Source organism: Cavia porcellus, unplaced genomic scaffold (assembly GCF_034190915.1).
Source record: "Cavia porcellus strain 051 isolate PalLab524CR breed Dunkin Hartley unplaced genomic scaffold, mCavPor4.1 scaffold_1, whole genome shotgun sequence".
Lineage (NCBI taxonomy): Eukaryota > Metazoa > Chordata > Mammalia > Rodentia > Caviidae > Cavia > Cavia porcellus.
In genome coordinates, this window is record NW_026947484.1 from 84,540,934 (window position 1) to 84,559,135 (window position 18,202).

The window sequence follows — 18,202 nt, forward strand, 5'->3', positions numbered from 1 at the left end:
GGTAGCACCAAGATCGTGTAAAACATGAAAATGTTGGGACCAGGGAATTAGGTCACTTTAGTTGTAGTGCCAGGTTCCACTCAGTGTTTAGGATTCAGAGTTACTGGGACATTTTCACTCCGCTCCTGCTGAACTCTACTCTGTGGTTATGAAACACAGCAGACTAGTAGTAATAACCCTCTTCATAATGGTTCATAAATGATCAAAAATTTTCCATGAACATATTTCAACGATTAATAAGAAGGCTTTTGTTTTGCCAGTAAATGATTGACACATTATAGTCACTAAAAGCAATAACAGCAGCAACGGACATAAACTGAGAGCTACACCTGTCAAGTGCTACTGCCAGACGGAAGTTTTGCTTATTTGTATCTGTACGCCAATGCAAAGGGAGGCTACTTTGGTGAATCTTTACGGCTTGTACTTCAGGATGGAAAAATTCAAGTCTACAAATAGTTCCATAAATCTCTACGTTATAACTGAGGTATGAACTGTTATTAACCTTTCCTCTGCCAGCAAGTAGCAATTACAAAGTAACTACAGGTAATTCCAGTGGGTTATGTCTCTGAATGTACGAGTGATTTGAAACTATTCTAACTGTAAATTTGAGTTGTTTAACATATACTTTCCTGTAGATGAGAACTACATTTTAATAAGTTATTTCACCTCTCTAAATGCATGACTTTAACTTTTTTACAAGTCAAGTGATTTCATGAGCACAGAACATTTTAAATACTAGGAAGACAAGTTGGAATAAATCAAGAAACATTTCTGTCATTTAAATATGACTTAAACTGAGCATAAAGCAGGAGTCTCAGAAACATCAAATAATTACATAGTGAGTTGAATTATTTTCTTAAATAAAATAGATGAAAGTGTTCAATGCTTCAATTTTTAAATTGTTCACATTCTAGTTTCAATGAACAAAACTGTCAAACAAGCTAACCAGCAGAAATTAAAAATGAAGCTTTCTCCCTTTATTATGTGTTATTACTTGCTTCTCCCATCTTTTTCTCAAATCATACCTATTGCATATCCTGTCTCCATTTCATTTCATTTCTAACCCCTGCTCTCTACACTTAATTCCCCCTCCCTGTATTTCAGTGCTTCAACGTCTTAACAATGTTTTTCTCCCAATATATTACCTATCTGCTTACATAACTTATTTATTCTTAAGGAGATTTACCGTATTTCTCCTAATTATGCTCACTTCTCTCTATTTTTATTTGCTTTCCTTTTGACTGTTGCCTTTTCTCATTCGCACACCATTCACTGATGATTTTCCCGTATTAACACAACACATCTCTCTCCAGGAATGGAGGATCTCATAGCATTCAAACTCTTGTGCTTGGTTACACAGAGGGCAGAGGTTAGGGCATCAAATTAACACGCATTGACCTATTCCACTGGCAAGCTGGATGTCAAGATAGGCAATTAAAGCAATGTACCATGTCTCTTGTAAAAAAATATCTTCTAAAACGTCACCTTCAGATTCACACTTTCTCTTGACAGCACAAACAGTCCCATTACCTAGGTCATGATGTTTTCCTGGATCACTAAGTAATGTCTTGAAATTTACCTACTGTACCCAGAAAACTGATGTAGGTTTTTAAAAGATTTAAATAATCTAAAATTACCCCAAATTCATTTTTACTCCTCATGTTCCATAATAAAATTGCTAACACTTTTAAAAGAAGCTCCAGCCTACAGTAGTAAAGACACACTGTTTCATAATAAAACAAGAACGTTTGAAAGTCAGGCAAAAAACCCAGCATGTTTTAAATCTTACTTTTTCTTAGATCCCACGGGTGTTCACCAGACGTCTCCCTAAATTAAGAAGAAATGTGACAATAATTAAAATGTGAAAATGATGCCATTAGAATACTGCATATTTAGGTGGAACTCGCGGGAAATGTCAAATTCCAGCAAGAAGTGGAGTTTTTGTATTTTGGCATTTTCCTTCACACTTATTGTTGTAAAGAACAACTTAAAACAATCTTTTACAGCAATGAGAAGCAAAACATGCTGTGACATTTCTGGGAGGAGGAATGATAGTTTAAAACTAGTACACTCCATAATCAAACTTCCATGAAACATGCTAAGATAAACCATATAAAACCACCAATATTATTAAAGAGAAACATTTTGCTACAAAACTCTATGAAAAGTTTTTACAAAATAGAGTATTGTTTGGATTTTAAATTTTCTTAAACATTAGATTTGATAAGCAGCTCTAAAGAGCATTAAATTCCTTTGAATAACATCACAGGACTGTAGCGAGGCAGAATCTCCCAAACTTGATTATAATGTTTAAAAAAGAGACTGGAGTGCAAAAATTTTAAGATTGGGCTGGGGACAGGCTTGTTAAAAGTTTAATTAAAAACCTGGAGGTTTATTCTTAATATAACTTTTATTAGGATTGAAAAAGTCACAATGCATGAACGTGTCGCTGTGTTTCAGCAGTCCTATGTTCCTTCACTCTCCACAAACCAGACAACCATCTTTGTATTGTTCCAATGATTTTAGTGAACCTTGTTCATTCTGGCTTCTTTTTTTAAAATAAGAAAATAGATAAATTAATTTTTCTAGGTGAGACATTTCAGCATGTGGAGGTAATCCATTTTTGTAAATTTTTGGAAAATGCTAACAGATTTGAGTTAAACAAAGATCAACACAGGCCAGAGTTTTAGCTCAGTGGTGTAAGTACCTACCCAGCAAGTGTGAGGTTGTGAGTTCAACCCCTGTCTTTCTCTCTCTCTCTCTCTCTCTCTCTCTCTCTCTCTCTCTCTCTCTCACACACACACACACACACACACACACACACAAATCAACAGCGTAAAGGTGTGTATATGGGAAGAGGAAAGCATTGAAAGGGCTTCGACTCAACTTTTGGAGTTGATGGCTATATGTGTTATGATGATTGTGGTGATGACTTCATCGAAATGTAATGTGTTCAAAGCTATCAAAGAGCTTGCTTACATATACAGTATAATACTGTCATTCGTTCTCTAATAAAGCTCAAAAGGAAGTGAGGGCTGTGAAATATAGATTTAATGTAGAGCATGGCATGTATGTAGATAAGCCATTGGAGAAATTAAATGAGTTGGTGTGATAATTTCAGTATTAAAAGATTATCTTGCTGCTGTTTGATGATCAAGTTCTAGAAACACTGATTAGATGTGTGGATAAAAGTGCATATGCAGTCAGAGAACAACTTATTGGCAGTAGAGGCAGAAATACTGGATTCTCGATATAGTGAGTTGGTACAGAGAAGATGCTGAGGCAGAGGATAATGAAAGCAAGGCAAAATAAGGTACCAGGAATCCTGGGAGGGTTTCTGATTTGTTTTGTTCTACTTTCTGTCAATTTCCTGAGGTGTTAAAAATTTAAAATATAATAAAGTTTGAGGAGAATTGAAGGATTCTATTTTCAACATACTATATTTGAAATGCTCCTGAGACAATCAAGGGGCAATGTTAAGCTGTGTGAAAATTTCAAGAACAGAAAGTTTGAGTTTCACAAATAATTTTGAGAATGGTTAGGCCCTAGGTGAGACTGAGTGACACACATGGCAAGGGGGCACAAGACATCGAAAAGGAGTAGATAAAAGAACCCAGAGTCAGGATGCAACACGCCTTATCTGCTTCAGGGATGTTAACATCCGGTCAACCTCTTGCACAACCAGGATGAACCACAAGATAATTTTAATGATTGCATTTTTTCTTGGAATACTTTGTAATGTTTATATTTAAAAGCAAGGAAAAAACCCCATAATATTAAAAACAAAAATATAGTATTTTATTGATTAACGTAATTTTCCCCAGTTTTGTGTTTAGATAACTCTCAAAGGCTCTTATATGTCTAATTGATTTTTTAAAGTTTGTTTTTAATCATTTCATCTATAGTATATATCTTAAACTAGCCATATCTTATTTTTATATAAAACATTTTCAAATGAAATTAAAAGGGAGGCATAGAAATTTTGAAAGAATTTCAAAGAAGTCAACATAATTTATAGAACTTAAACATTCTTTACATGCACTTACAATTTGGGAAAAAACTATGAGATGACTTTGCTGCAAGTAGCTATAAAATTTATAGCTGATTCTCTAAATTCAGCTGCTCATACACAGTGACAGAGATTAATCTCCAACATAGCAGACAATATTGAAATACGGCTGATTATTGCAGAAAGAAAATAAAATGTAATTATTAAATATCTAAAGTGAATGATAGCCTCCAAAATAAATGATTAATTTGAGAATTATTCATGGGAAACTTGGTTTCATTAGTTTCCACTGGATTTGAGCATTTCTGAGATTTTGGCAAATCATGTAATATTAAATTATTGTTTCTCTGTTTGCAAAGTATAAGGTAAAAAATGACTTCATAGTGTTTTAGAGGGGAAAAAATGGATTGATATGTGTAAAAATGCTTTGGATGGTGGAAAATATTATGGGCTGCAGAAATAGCACCATCACAATAATAATGAAATACCATAATTAAAGGTGGTACCTGATATTACTCAAAAGAAATATTTAGCAAACTGAGTCTTGAATTTAATTTGGAATTTTCTAAGTCATGAGTAAGTAAATAACAACTTTCCATATATTGATGAAAGATGACAGTGTTTTCTTTCTATTTTTTAACAATTTTATACAGGTCAAATGTGAAGTTTTGGCATGTATGATAAAAACCAAAGGTCTATTATATTAGCTGGACTGAAACTAAATTCTAAAATATGATTCTTAGATTTGCCCCAATTTTTCTTTTTGTACATAATTGGCTTATTTATTTTATCTTTTATGAACCCGAGTTTCGCTATGTAGTCCAGCTGGTCTTCACCTCACTTTGTAGCCCAGGCTGGCCTCAAACCCACAGGGATCCTCCTGCGTCAGCATTCCAAGAGCTGGGATTATAGGTGTGCATCACCATACCTAGACCATAATTGATTTTTAATCTTGTTTTTACTTCTTTTCTTATTTATTCTTTGTGATATTACTTAATTTTTTATTATCTTACATTTGATCAACATTAAATGAATAATCTAACTTTTCATAAAAATTAAAAATGTATTTTCACAAAAAGCATTTTTGCTGGTGAAAAAATATGTAAAATGTATTGCAGAAAAAAGAAAAAAAGTTTATTTACAGTGACTGAGAAATAACTGCGTTATTCTTTGGTACATAGCATCCCATTTGTTTCATATATATTAGTATACATTATATAAGCTCAGTAATGGTGTTGTGTTGTTCTTGTTTTACTTAATTTTTCCATTACTATCACAATTGATGTGACTTGCTATTACACAGTATTAATGAGACTTTCTATTACATAGTATTGTTAGGTGATGCAAAGTTATTTTAATCTTTAATTTTATGGATGAAACATAATTTGTTAGACTAGTACAAAAGATCATTGTTTCCTTTTTCTTATAAGCAGCTCCATGGCAAGCATTTTTAATGCTACATATTATAATTAAGGATTATATATGATATACATAGGGATTAATGCCTTAGGATGAATGGCTGAACTCAGACAATCAAGTATATTAAATTATAAAATTAATAATACATATTGCTCAATTTTATTTCGTAAAAGATATAATATTTAATATTCTTCCAGACAGATATCAGTGTATGCTTCCTTGTACTACATTAAATTAGTAAATATTTTATGTTTCATTCTTTAAACTTTTACCAATATGACAACTAAAATTATATATTTTTGTTTTAATGTGTTCTTGGCTTACCAGTCACATTGAAATTTTTTTCATGATTTTGATTTGTATAATGATTTGCTTCTGAAATTTGTGTTCATGCTTTTTCTTTGTTGTCTATTAGGATATATATCTTTTATAGATTTACTTCTACTTTAGCGATATTAACTATACATGTAGAGATTTGATTGAGAAAACCAATGATAATATGAATATTTCCAGTGATAACATATGCAATGATTTATCCTAAAATTTAGGAGAAAGTTAAATGTGTTTCTTAGTTCAACTAGAAGCAAAAATAATTTTCAGTAGATGAATGAGTTTACGTAAGCAAAGTTTTATCATCCACTCTCATTGATGTTCTGTTGAGTTTACACTCTTTAATTCCCCCAATATTTTGGATTGTTTACACTGACACATTTTATTCAATGCTATATCAGTTGTAGTTTCCATTTTCTTTCCCTTGAACCTGTGTGAACATGTTTCTCTTTTTTCCCTCACACGCCCAATGCAAGATGATGTAACTGGATTTTCTTGGTATCTTTTGCACTGAGGGAGGCCTCGCTCCACAGCAAAGGTGAGGATAAGCAGCAGCCAGCAGCACCCTCTCTGTAGAAGGTTCCTTTGCTTCCCCAGGAGGCCTAATGTTTTGTCCTCCTGCTAGTATCATTTCATAGAATGTGACGTCGCTCATGTCAGCAGCTGATTATGAATGGAATTAAGAGGCAATTTATGTGCAGAGATAGGTCTTCTCCTCTAATCTTTAATTTCAACATTCTTACTCCTGGATAGAAAGTAGAAGACTTGAAATTCATATAACTTCAAGGATTGTAAACTAGCTGTGTTCACTACTGGTTAGCAAGCATGTGTGCTTCACAAGCATGAGGTGAACTGAAATGAAGCATCGTATAACACTACAGTGCTTTATAATCTGTTCACTATCTCCCAAGATTGCCACCAGAATTTAGGAGAGGGTAAGGAGACATTGTAATGGAAGAAGGATTAATTTTGAAGATATTTAGCAGTCACATGATATTGGATGAGTACATTTATTTCTCAAAATAGTCAGTCTCCTTTTCAATAGAACAGATACAAAAAAGAAAGCAACACCTATCTTTCAGAACTCCTTGTGAACTGAGTAAAACATATAATGGATGTTTTGCTCTTAATGCTGACTTCATTGTTCACTTGTACAGCACATATATTTGAATATTGACCGTGCATTTTTTTGGACAGTAGAAGTTATGGTTTGAAGACAGTAGTCAGTTCTGCACTATTTACACAGATAATAAACAACAAAGATCAATAGATAGAGCTATGACAAGGAGATAGATGAATGGATACTTTCAAGTACAACTAAGTGCCATGAAAAAGGTAAAACAGAGCAATGTGTTAGGAAATTGGCAGTATAGGGCACTGAGGAAGTTCTCCCTGAAACGTGACAATGTGACCTGGGACCTCAGTAACATTAAGGACCACCACCCCAAAGGAAGGGGTAGGGGTTTGTACAAAGAGCATGTGAGTGCCAAGTCTCTGACACAGGGAAAAGCGTTAACACTCAAAGAAGGCAAGCGTGTCCAGGGTGGTCGAAGCATAATGACCCTGAAATAGCCACGTAAGAAGAGGGCAGAGAAGAGGCTAGGCCAGATCTATATTATATACATAAGGCTTTGTACATCTTGGTAAGGAGTTGACCATAAAAAGGTAACGGGAAGCTCCCATGATAATGGTAAACATAGTAAAGGTCAGGTTGATTATCTTTTCAATAGTTTGAGAAACACTGTCTCTGCCCCTGTATGACACAGAAAGCTAATGAATAAATATCACTTTCCATTCGAACTGCGCTACATTTTAGCATCTGTATGTTTTATTACTCTGTAACATTAATATTTTTCATTATGAAGTCCCAATGTTGGTGATTGATTTTTTTTTGTATTACTTAAGTCATTTGCTAGTGATGTTAATAATGAAGAAGTATTTATAAGATCCTATGTTTATTTTGAAGTTATTTTTTAAATTCAAATTGCTTTCCTTTAATAAGAGCTGTAATTAACAGATACCTTTACAGCCTTTCCTTTTTCTTCCTACCCCATGTAGCAAACCTCTTTTTGTTAAGCTGGACTCTCTTACTCAATTTTTTTTTTTAAATTTATCAGCCAAAGAAGCAAGCTTCAACTGAGATTCTAAGAATAAATATCTCGTAAAAGGTCTTGTTTTGTGATTTAAAAAAAAAAAATAAATAAAATAATTTTTTTGCCTGTTTGAGCATCAATTGATAGAGTATATTCCTTTCCCCCAGGGACAGATTTCTCCGTGACCAGACACCCCAACCTCCCTCCGTCCTCTCCCCCCGGCTCTGGCATTGGCTGTGCCCAGGGCTGTTCCCTTACCATCAGAGGCTGTTCTGTAGCGTTTTTGTTCAAACATCACTTCTATAGACTGAATATTGTCCATCTGACTTACTACTTGCTCCATTTTTCTGCTGGATTTAACAAACGTAACTATGATGTAGGAGAGTTTGCTTCCCCACACAGCATTCATTGCTTGCATTTAAATTACCAACAAATTTAATCAGAAGAATAAATAGATATATAATTTACGTGTTTTCAGTGTAGGTTCATATCTATTTGACAATAGCTATTACATGGAAAACAAATCCTTAAAACTGGATGTACACTATACATACAAACATTTTACTTTTATTTTTCATGTGGAGAAGATTTAACTTCCAATGTAAGAAGGCTCTGTCTACATTAGTCTTGCAGATATGAATCTTGAACTTCAAAATGAGTCTTATTAATAGAAGGATCACTGATGTAGGGCTCTCAATGAAATTTGTTTCTCTAATGTTGGTCCTTGTAACAAGTGTTTATATGATAGAATCCTCAAACTTTAAAAACTTTCAGTGAAATCAGAATTCATCTAAAAGTCCTGTCTTCCTAAAATGGGGGTGATACAGGTTACCACAAGGAGTAAAAAGGCCTACAGGGAGAATCAATTGTTTGATGATGGTGGAGCTTACATGTTACTAAGTAAAGATTTCATTTATTTTGTAATTGTAAAAAAAGTTCCATTTTGTTAAGTGTTCCTATATTTTTACAGTATGTTATTAAGTCATGCCTTTCAAACTAACAATCATTTGGCTTGCTAAGAGTTTCTGTTTTACATAAAATGATAGTAACTTTTAATTGTCCTGTGATGAAGGAAATATTAAGTATGTTCAACTTCTTTACCCTCCATTCCAGCACTCATTTTAATCTGTAATTCTTTGTGTGAAATTTCCTTACAGCATCCTTGTGAATGTAAATATTTAACCCACTACTGAATTCCCCATTCCCTGACACAGCATTTGCCACAACATTTAGACACATTCATTGAGTAATTGTACAAAACTTCCCTATCACAAATTGATGTTGGAGAGCTCTTATCAAATCACTTTTCCCAACATATGCTCTTATTAAATCTTCTAAATATGTTTCTGGGAATTCCTCCATATTGATAGGATAATCAGCCAATATATGCTGGGGATCACTAAATTATATCTTCCATAATGTTATTATGCTCACTATATTTCAGCATCAATATTCTCATCACTGCTGTAACACAAATAAATTGTAGACCTAAAATTATACTAGCTTTACCTAATTTTCCATTTAGTGTTTGTTATTTGTATTTTGGATGTTTCTTAGCTTTACTGACTTTCCATTTAGTGTTTGTTATCCTTCTATTTCCAATGTTTTTTCTATGCTTGTAAAACAAAACTAAGTGTTACATTTTAGAAAATAAATTGTCAATGAAACTTATAAAGTTAAACTTACAATGAAATTAGTATAATGTGTTATCACAGCCAATTGTCAAATTATGTAGGACTGTTTATTAATAGTGACTACTTGTTATTGTAAGTGAATATTATTATCACCCACCAGTAACTATCTACTCTGTCTTCTCTACAAAGACATTCTGCTAAGTTATATGAGGGACAGAAAGAAGGAACACCCTACCACACAATCACAGTCTGGCTAGGATGTGGTTTTCATGCATTAATTACAAAATATAGCACATTGGAAATGCCAGCTAAGTGGTATAAATAATGCAACCCATGAGATCATAGTTTTTTGGTAGGTGAGGAACATTGCACAGGAGAGTTAGAATTAAAACTGGGAAAGCCTAGACATCTTATCATAATTTAATTGTATTCAAGGGAGAAGAAGCATAAAATTAAGAGCATGACAAAGAATGAAAAGGGGAGGTGCAAGGTATATTGCAGAGCTTCAATAACCAATATGGTAGCTATTAGCCATGTACTGTTATCGAGATTTCCAACATAGCCTGAATTGAGATGTATGATTTCAAAGACCTGGCATGAAGAAAGTGAACTATCTCATTAATAGTAGTTACTGTATATTAATGATAATATTTGAGATATATTGAATTAAACATAATAATTTTTACAAGTCATTTCCCATGTCTCTTACTACAATTTGTAATGCGGTTAGAAGAAAATTTAAAGGATATACATGGCTCACATCTGTAACTTACATTAGCTCGCTACTGAATAGCATTAAGCTACTGAGTTATTGTTATAACTATATTGTTAAATATACTTTTCAATATAAAAGTAATTAGACTAAGAAGTGATGGCTGATTAGGAGAGGTGTGAGGCTAGAAATAACAGTGAATTCAAAGAACCACAAGCAAGATGACAAAGGCTGAATGAAGGTGGCAATGGAGAGAGAATGTGTGACAGTACAATCTTTCACGCGTGTGTGTCATGTTATTTGCACAGAACTCAGTATTATTTTAGTGGTTCCTATTGCCAGAGATATTATAAAAGAAGACTTTCAGAATAATTTGGTCCAGTGAATAAATACAGAGATTGAAACAAACTGCAACCAAATATCCTGGTGTTATAAACTGAAAGGACTGGAGGAAGGATGGTGGAATTTGATAGGAAACCTGGGGCAGAGAACCTAAAGTCCTAGAGTGTCTTCTGGCATTCTGCCAATGATTACCAGCCTGTCATTGGAACACAGACTGTAAGGAACAGGTAGGTAGTTGAGTCTGAAGTAGTGGTGCTATTCACAAGTAAACATGCTTTAAAGCTTTGGTAAAGTGGAAGTAATACTCAAAGGTTGAAAATGTGAAACGGACAACAGAGATTTGGGAGGACTATAAGCGGAATTCGAGGGTAACGATATAATTTTAGGTGATGATTTTCTGAAACCTGGGGAATACTGCCATTTAATGCTTGAAAGAGACTCTCTTAAAAAGATGAATTGATAATTGTTGAAGTGGGAAGAGAAAAAGTACAGTATGGAATCAAGGAGGCTAACGAAGGGAAAAAATTAGAAAGAACCAGTCATACACAAAAAACGTCTAAGAAAGGTATAAAAGAATATAAATGGCATTTTATTACTTAGCATGGAAATACTACCTAGCAGAAATGCATCCCCTCAACCATGAAATCTAAGAAACACCAGATGTTCCATGATCTATCTGACTGCCTTTGGGTCACATGAATCTACGCTTAGGCTCTGCTCCAGATGTTGGGCTTTTTCCCTTTCCCTAGTTAAGCACACCTATCCCATAAACTTCCTCCTGAAGAGTATCTGATTTATTGTTTCCTGTTGCATTTAATATCTGCATCCTCACTCAGCACTTATCACTGACAGCCTAATAACACTGTCCTTCTGGTGCATACCAAGTCTTGTAGGCTGAGAGCTTTGTTTTTCATCCTCGTCTGGCTGCCTCTCTAGGATTGCACTGAATGCTGGAAATATATGATACATAGAGGAAACAGAGCCAGGGAAAGATTCAGGGCTAAAGCTAGCACACATAATTGATCTGGACTGCTGAGAGTCATGGCGCTCTCAAGAACCATACGTCACCACTGGGGTTTCATTTCTCCATCATGTTTTACCTCTGGTTTCTCTTTACAGCCTTTACTGTTGTTTAAGAGTGGAGTCCATGTGTATTCATTCAAAGGTACTAAGATACTTAACAGGTTATAAAAATGAATCCCTTATATATTCTGCATACAGTAAGTTGGAGTTTATGTATACATTTGCCTGCCCATGTCCCATACTTAAATGTAAGATCCTTGAGGAAGGATCTGCTTATTCTCCTGAATCCATATTTGCACCTCGTCGGCTGACACTTCACACTTGTTCAATTAATGTGCATGATAACAAAAGTGTGAATGATTTTTGGAGGAGTTTATAGGCTGAATTATGAAAATAAAATGTGAACACAAATAACTAAAGTACAATTTTTAAAAGATGCCTAGAGAAAGAGGCATTTGCATAAAAACATTTCCGGAGTTAAGGAAAAGAGTGAGCCATGTCTCACAGGAGGGGTGGAGAAGCTCTGCGTGAGCACAGCCAGGCCGAAAGGGTGGTAGAACTGGAGGTTGAAAATGATGCATTCTTCTTATTTAGGGATTTGGATTCCTTCATAATTATTAAGGGAAAAGCAACTCTTTTTTTTTTTTTTTTTTTTTTTTCCATGTCTGGTTGGTTTTTATTTGAACTCCTGCAATATTTTTTTTTTTTTTTTTTTTTTTACAAAAAGCTTTTTTTCCTCCTTAACAACAACAACAACAACAACAAAATCTAACAATGTAGCCACAAGCCAAGTTTTATTTTAAGGACTACAGAATCTTTACCTTCTTTTTGCCTAGGCGTTGTAGGAGAGGAGAAATGAGAGTTTGCAGCTGCCAAAGTCAGCAAAGCCCCTAAAAATGATTGCCTCCCTTTCCACCCAACACCACCTTCTGAAACATGGATTGCAACAGCCGCTGCCCCTCAGAACTACAGTTGCTTTTCAGAGTGTGGTGTGACATCTCCATGCTGATTCTGCTCCTGGCAGGGCACCCCCTTCACCCCGCCCCAACTCTAAGAGATACTACATTTCCAACATGAAAAATGTTATACAAAAACAGAGGGACTTCATTTTAACAGCTTGAAATGGATGAAACGGATGGTTGTGCAGCAAGGTAATGCTCTGAAGAGGTGCGCATAGACGGGGTGAGAAATGGGTACCAGAAGAAAAATGGATGTAGCAAAAAAAAAAAAAAAAAAAAAAAAAAACTCTGAAATTTTTTGCCAACATGATGTACTAGGCTGGGGAGGTTTTGGGAGGTTAGGACAGGGTTTATATTCCCAGTTTTGCCCTATAAAAATGTTGTAGGGTGTTTCTGTTTTTTTTTTTTTTTTTATTTTGTCCTTACTTTGCTGTTAATTTAATCTTTCCAAGCTCAGGTTCCTGCAAGTGAAAGTTAGGTAACTTATTTTTCAAAATTGCTTTGAAGATAGTTAGATGTCTATAAACCTAGCTGATAGTTTTTGGTGTTTTCCTGACAAGCCTACCTATCTTTCTATGGAAACTTTTCTGCACTGTAGAAACCTTTTTACGGGACTTCATTGACCTGCAGATTTACTTATTACTGGCATAAGGACTGCATTATCTTTTACTGCAAAGATGGTATAATCCATCACCCATTACCTATAGCATTCACGCACTTACCCATCCTCTCCTAATGGTGGTGCATTTGTATGCTGGGCTGAGCAGCTATGATCTTTCCCTCTGTTCTCCCTTGACCTTCCTTTCTCATGTGGCTCATTGGGCATATTCTTCATAGATATGACAGGCAGTAGGCAATAATCAAATCAGTCTTTTCATATAATGCATTCATTTCCCAATGTGTGACAGTGTTAGAAATGTCAAATTTTATTTCTGGAGAAATCTTTTAGAAAAGATGTGATCTAAACTCCTCATACAGCTGAGGAGAGAAGTCTTAAGAATTAACCGACTTGCCCAGGACATAAGGAATGTTAATCTTGTGTTTGTATCAGAACCATGATTTCTGCTACTCAGCTTTGAGAGCTTTCCAATCAATCTCGTATCTCTTTGAAAGAAATAAGTACCTTTCCAGATTTGCCACAAGAACACATCAACCGAACAAATTCAAATATCTCTTATAAGACTGGCCACCCAAGAATCTATAAAGTGACTTATTATTATTTGATGAGTTGGTTATAAATCTGTTTTGGGAATACCAGAGATTGTAAAATATTTAGCAAAATTATTTTTCCTTGCTTTGATTGGGTAAGACTTTGTGAATGTACCCTTGCTTAACCCCCTCCCACTTCCCTCTTGGGCTTGCTGCCCAGGTGGTCTCATTTAATGGCTTCACTATCTCTGACATAAAACACCACGACTTTTTGCTTTGGGGACTGCAATATGCAAATTGATGGAAGTCAATTGTACCTGATTTCCTAAATTGCCTCTGCTGTAACAATTCTCCCACCTGTAATAACCCATTGAGATCAAACAATGGGGTTGATTGCATATTCCTTACTCTGGGGGGAAACTCCATTAGTTTTACCTGAATAAAAACTGCAGAATAGGGTCCAATTTGGGATAAGCAGCATATACTATTTTCTAGCAAGCAAGCAGAAACAAGCTTGAACAAGCTTAAACATTTCTCTCTAACCATAGCGACTATCAAGTAAGAAGCATTTTATTTACAAGTCACATGGAGAACAAAAGCATGCTTAAGTGGGCATTACCTGGTGAGCCAGAATTGGCAGAACTAACACTTGTTCCACCTTGACTCTTGAGACAGAGTAGGACACACTCTACTAGACAAATCCTGGAACTTGTATAGCTCTGTTAGAAACCTGTATACAGGGTAAGTATCCAGCTTGGGATTCTCCACTTTGAAGCTGTAGAGAACTAGTTATTGGGAGCCCTGGAACAGTCCCAGTCCTTGCACTCACTGGCTGCTTGATCATGGTCAAGTTGTTTAAACTTTAGTGAATCTCAGTTTTTCTAATACCTAACTTGAGTTTAAAATACCTGCCTATCTTTCAAGGTTGCTGTAAGAATCCTAACACCAAACACAGGCACAAAAAATGACATGACAACTGTGAAGTGTATTGCAAATGTGGAGAATTATTCTTATTTGAAGTAGTCTTTTTTTTCTGAGATCATGTATGATTCTTAAGCGAGAGAGCTGAGGCAGTGGTGAGGCAGGCCTTCCACTCCTGTCCTGAACTTACACTACAGTTATGCAGATGCTGGGATCCGAAATCTGTGTCTATATATCACAGCTCTTCCATTTACTGGTTCTGTGTCCTGGGGTGACTTATCCAAAATGCTAAAGTTCATCTCTAAAATGGGATAGAAATAATACCTACCTTAGAAGGTCATTGTGAAAGTCAGGAATGCAGGGCATTGGACAAGAAATCCATGCAATTACAAATGCTTATCATTATTAGCAGAAAATGACTTGGACATTCAATGTGTTTAAAAAACACATAAGAAAATTTCAGTGTCTGGTGCAGTGTGATGTCCTGGTCAGAGTTATTCAGATTTTTCATCTCTCGGCAAGTGGGGCTTCTGAGGACTTGCCTGTAAGAGAACTGAGGTATTACTGCAGCCCATAGGTGTCTGGATTGAGAGATGGGGAGTTCTTGAAGTGTAAAATAAGATTTTGTTTTTGCATTTTACCAAATATTTTCTTCCATAATGTCTAACATAGAGTTTACTGAACACTTTTGCATGAATGAGAAAAGACACCAATGGCTTGTGCAAGGGTGTATTGGTCTTTGTTCAGTGAGATTCACTTGCTCTTCAGTGTAAAATCCCTTGGTATCATAGCTTGTCACTCATTCCCTTCCTTACTGATAAAGGGGTGGCCACTTCCATTACCAGGTCTGGTTGGGATGAACTATGTGGAAATACTTCTGAGCCCTCTCACTGGAGGATTAGTTATTATTTATGTTGAGTTTTTTGTTTTGTTTTTTTGTCTTTTTCGTTTTTAGCGGTACCAGGGATTGAACTCACGACTGCCTGCTTGCAAGGCAGGTGCTTATGCCGCTGAGCTAAATCCCCAGCCCTTATTATTTATGTTGAAACACACATGTGTTGGGGATGTATCTGCTTGGTATAGAAACAGGTCACATGTCTTTCTGAGGATGCAATTCATTAGCAGATGGCTTATGATACATGTCACATTCTGGCCCAACTCTAACAATAATTTAACAATATTTCTCTCTATCTTAGGAAGAAGATTTCTGGATGGCAAAAGATTATTTCTGAATGTATAGTTTTCCAAAACTTGGTAAGCAGAGCATCCTAATTCTCAGCTGTTCTCTGTGACCATGGAGATAAAGATTGGGCCTCAGGAACTGATGATGATTTGACTCTCGTGGGCTCTGCAGTAGACTAGAGCAGCACTTACCCAGGATCTTTCATTTAGTATCTGCCAGAGACTTCATTTTTTAATTAGTCGAAGACAGCTCTGGAGTTTTTGATCCTCCTGTGTGTCTTGGATACAAACACACAATCATACTAAGTTTAAATCTATTGAACAGGAAGCATTGAAAGGGTATTAATTATTCTCCCTCTTCTGGCAGAGGTAAGATATTTAAGCTGTAATGACGGCTGTCTAAATGCAAAGTTCCTAACTCTTTGTGTAACTATAAACATTCAACTAATGTCCCTACTTATTTTGAAAGTTTATTCTTCAACTGAAAAAGATTTAAGAGTTTCAACTGACTCACTAATAAAGAGTATTCCCTTTCCCATGTATAAAGAAAGTCCTGGTTAGCAAATCATAAATTTTCACTGGCCCCTGGATAGGATTGTCCTCATTATTTGCAAGTTCCCATACTAGAAAAAAAAAAAAAATCTTGGTAGTTTATATGGAAAATAGGGATTTACAGGGAATTTTCTAAACAATGGAGTAAATAATTAATGTTTTGCTAAATAGAGTTAAAATTTAAGACAGTTTACACAAATAGAATAAGCAAGTAAAGATCCTGAGATAAGAGGAAAGTACTTCTTAAAAGAATGAGAGTCTGAATAGCTAAGAGGCATCTAAGAATATCTGATTACTAAGCATGATTTGGAAACTGAGATGAGATTTTAAGGAAAAAATGAGAAAATCTGAATGGAATATACATTTTGGTTAATAGTAACAAATCTATTATGGTTCATTAATTGCAAAGTAATACTTTTTTTGTACCAGGGATCGAACTGATGACATTGCGTTTGCCAGGCAGGCACTCATACCATTGAGCTAAATCCTTGGCCCTAACTACAATGTAATTTAATGAAACATTCTAAACTCAGATGTTAATAGAGGAAACTGAGACGAAGTACAAGGAAGCTCCTTAGTTGGGAAGGAGAAGTGCTTAGACAAAGATACTAGGCAGAAATACAAATGTATTTTGTCTCTGTATATCTCTAGCACAGGGGCAGTCACTTATATTGAATGAAAGTTATGTTTAATTCTGTTTCCTTTCCCTCTCTTGTTAGCCCCCATTTGTACTTTTGCTTAAACAGATATTCATCTCTCTGGATAAGATCCCAATCTGCCTCTTGGTTGAAGCCTTCCATTTTTCACAAGAACAAAGAAACACAAACACAGACAAAATCAACAACTTTGGTCATTTAGAATTTTCTTATGCTTTGAAGAACTGTGATGCTTCCAACTCTCCTTAAAGATGAAAGTTAAATTGGTTTGAACACTAATGCACAAAGACTTATGCTCCCACAGACAATCTGTAAAGTTGTGTACTGGGATAAAAATAAACCATCATCTATACAATGGAATGTCCCTGTATTAAACCTGTTAATATCAGGGATTCATTAATACTGTATCTCATATCTGTATTTAAATTTAGAGCCAAATATGCATCTTAGGATAAAGCCAACCCAGAACATTGAAGGGGAGGTGGGAAACTCATATAGTCTGTTTAACCTAATTTCTTCATTTTTATGGATCAGAAAAGTAAAGCCCGGGGAGCATATCCAGTTTACCAAAAGTTCTGCAGCTTGTACGTCTGTATGTCATTCCAACGCCTGAGAAGTATGAAGATGGACTAAAATAGAACGAAAAAGAGTATATATAGATAATAGATTGTGTGAGTGAGTTGACCTTAATGAATCAATGATTCATTTTAACTTTTCCTGGGAGAAGTTCTCAAAAGTATTAAGTTTTATAAATGTAATAGCAGGGCTACTTTGCTAAAGCAAAATTATACTGAAGGTATAACTTCAGTTCTGAAGAGGATTTCCGTTCTAAAATTTATTTTCCCATCTGCCAACTGAACTCTGAGAGTTCATCAGAAGACATCGATTCATACCATAATTGAGGGCTTAACATACAAATACTCTTGGAATGATTCCCTTTGTTTTCTCCTTCTTTTAAAGATTTATTAGGTATTAGAGGGAGACTGATTAGCAAAAATGACCACTGGGAAATCCAAAGATCACGAGAGGATTAAACATTCAATTAAATGAGGAGGAGTGGAACAAGTTGGCTTGTTCTTGAAGCGAAATTTTAGGAAGTCTGATTTTAGGGCAGCTGAGAACCAGCCTGGGGTAAAGATGAGCAGGGACTCAGAGGCAAGTGTGTGTTTTTTGCATCTGGTCTCAGACACAATTATTGTGAGAAAAATCAATTAATTTTTT

The 18,202-nt window shown here is 35.2% G+C and overlaps 1 protein-coding gene and 1 long non-coding RNA gene across 28 annotated transcripts in view; one reads left to right on the forward strand and one right to left on the reverse strand.

The window, feature by feature from the left end:
- The window catches only part of Ptprd (protein tyrosine phosphatase receptor type D), a 2,079,748-nt gene that overhangs the window by 647,129 nt on the left and 1,414,417 nt on the right, over positions 1-18,202 (reverse strand). For all 27 annotated transcript variants that reach the window (XM_063251000.1, XM_063251078.1, XM_063251071.1 and 24 more), the window contains one exon: positions 1,790-1,827. The gene's annotated coding sequence lies outside the window, so the exon portion shown is untranslated. The remainder of the gene's footprint in view (positions 1-1,789; positions 1,828-18,202) is intronic.
- Positions 347-17,179, forward strand: LOC134476506 (uncharacterized). Its single transcript, XR_010048223.1, has 3 exons — positions 347-484; positions 15,788-15,845; positions 17,045-17,179. It is a non-coding gene; the product is annotated as an uncharacterized LOC134476506 (long non-coding RNA).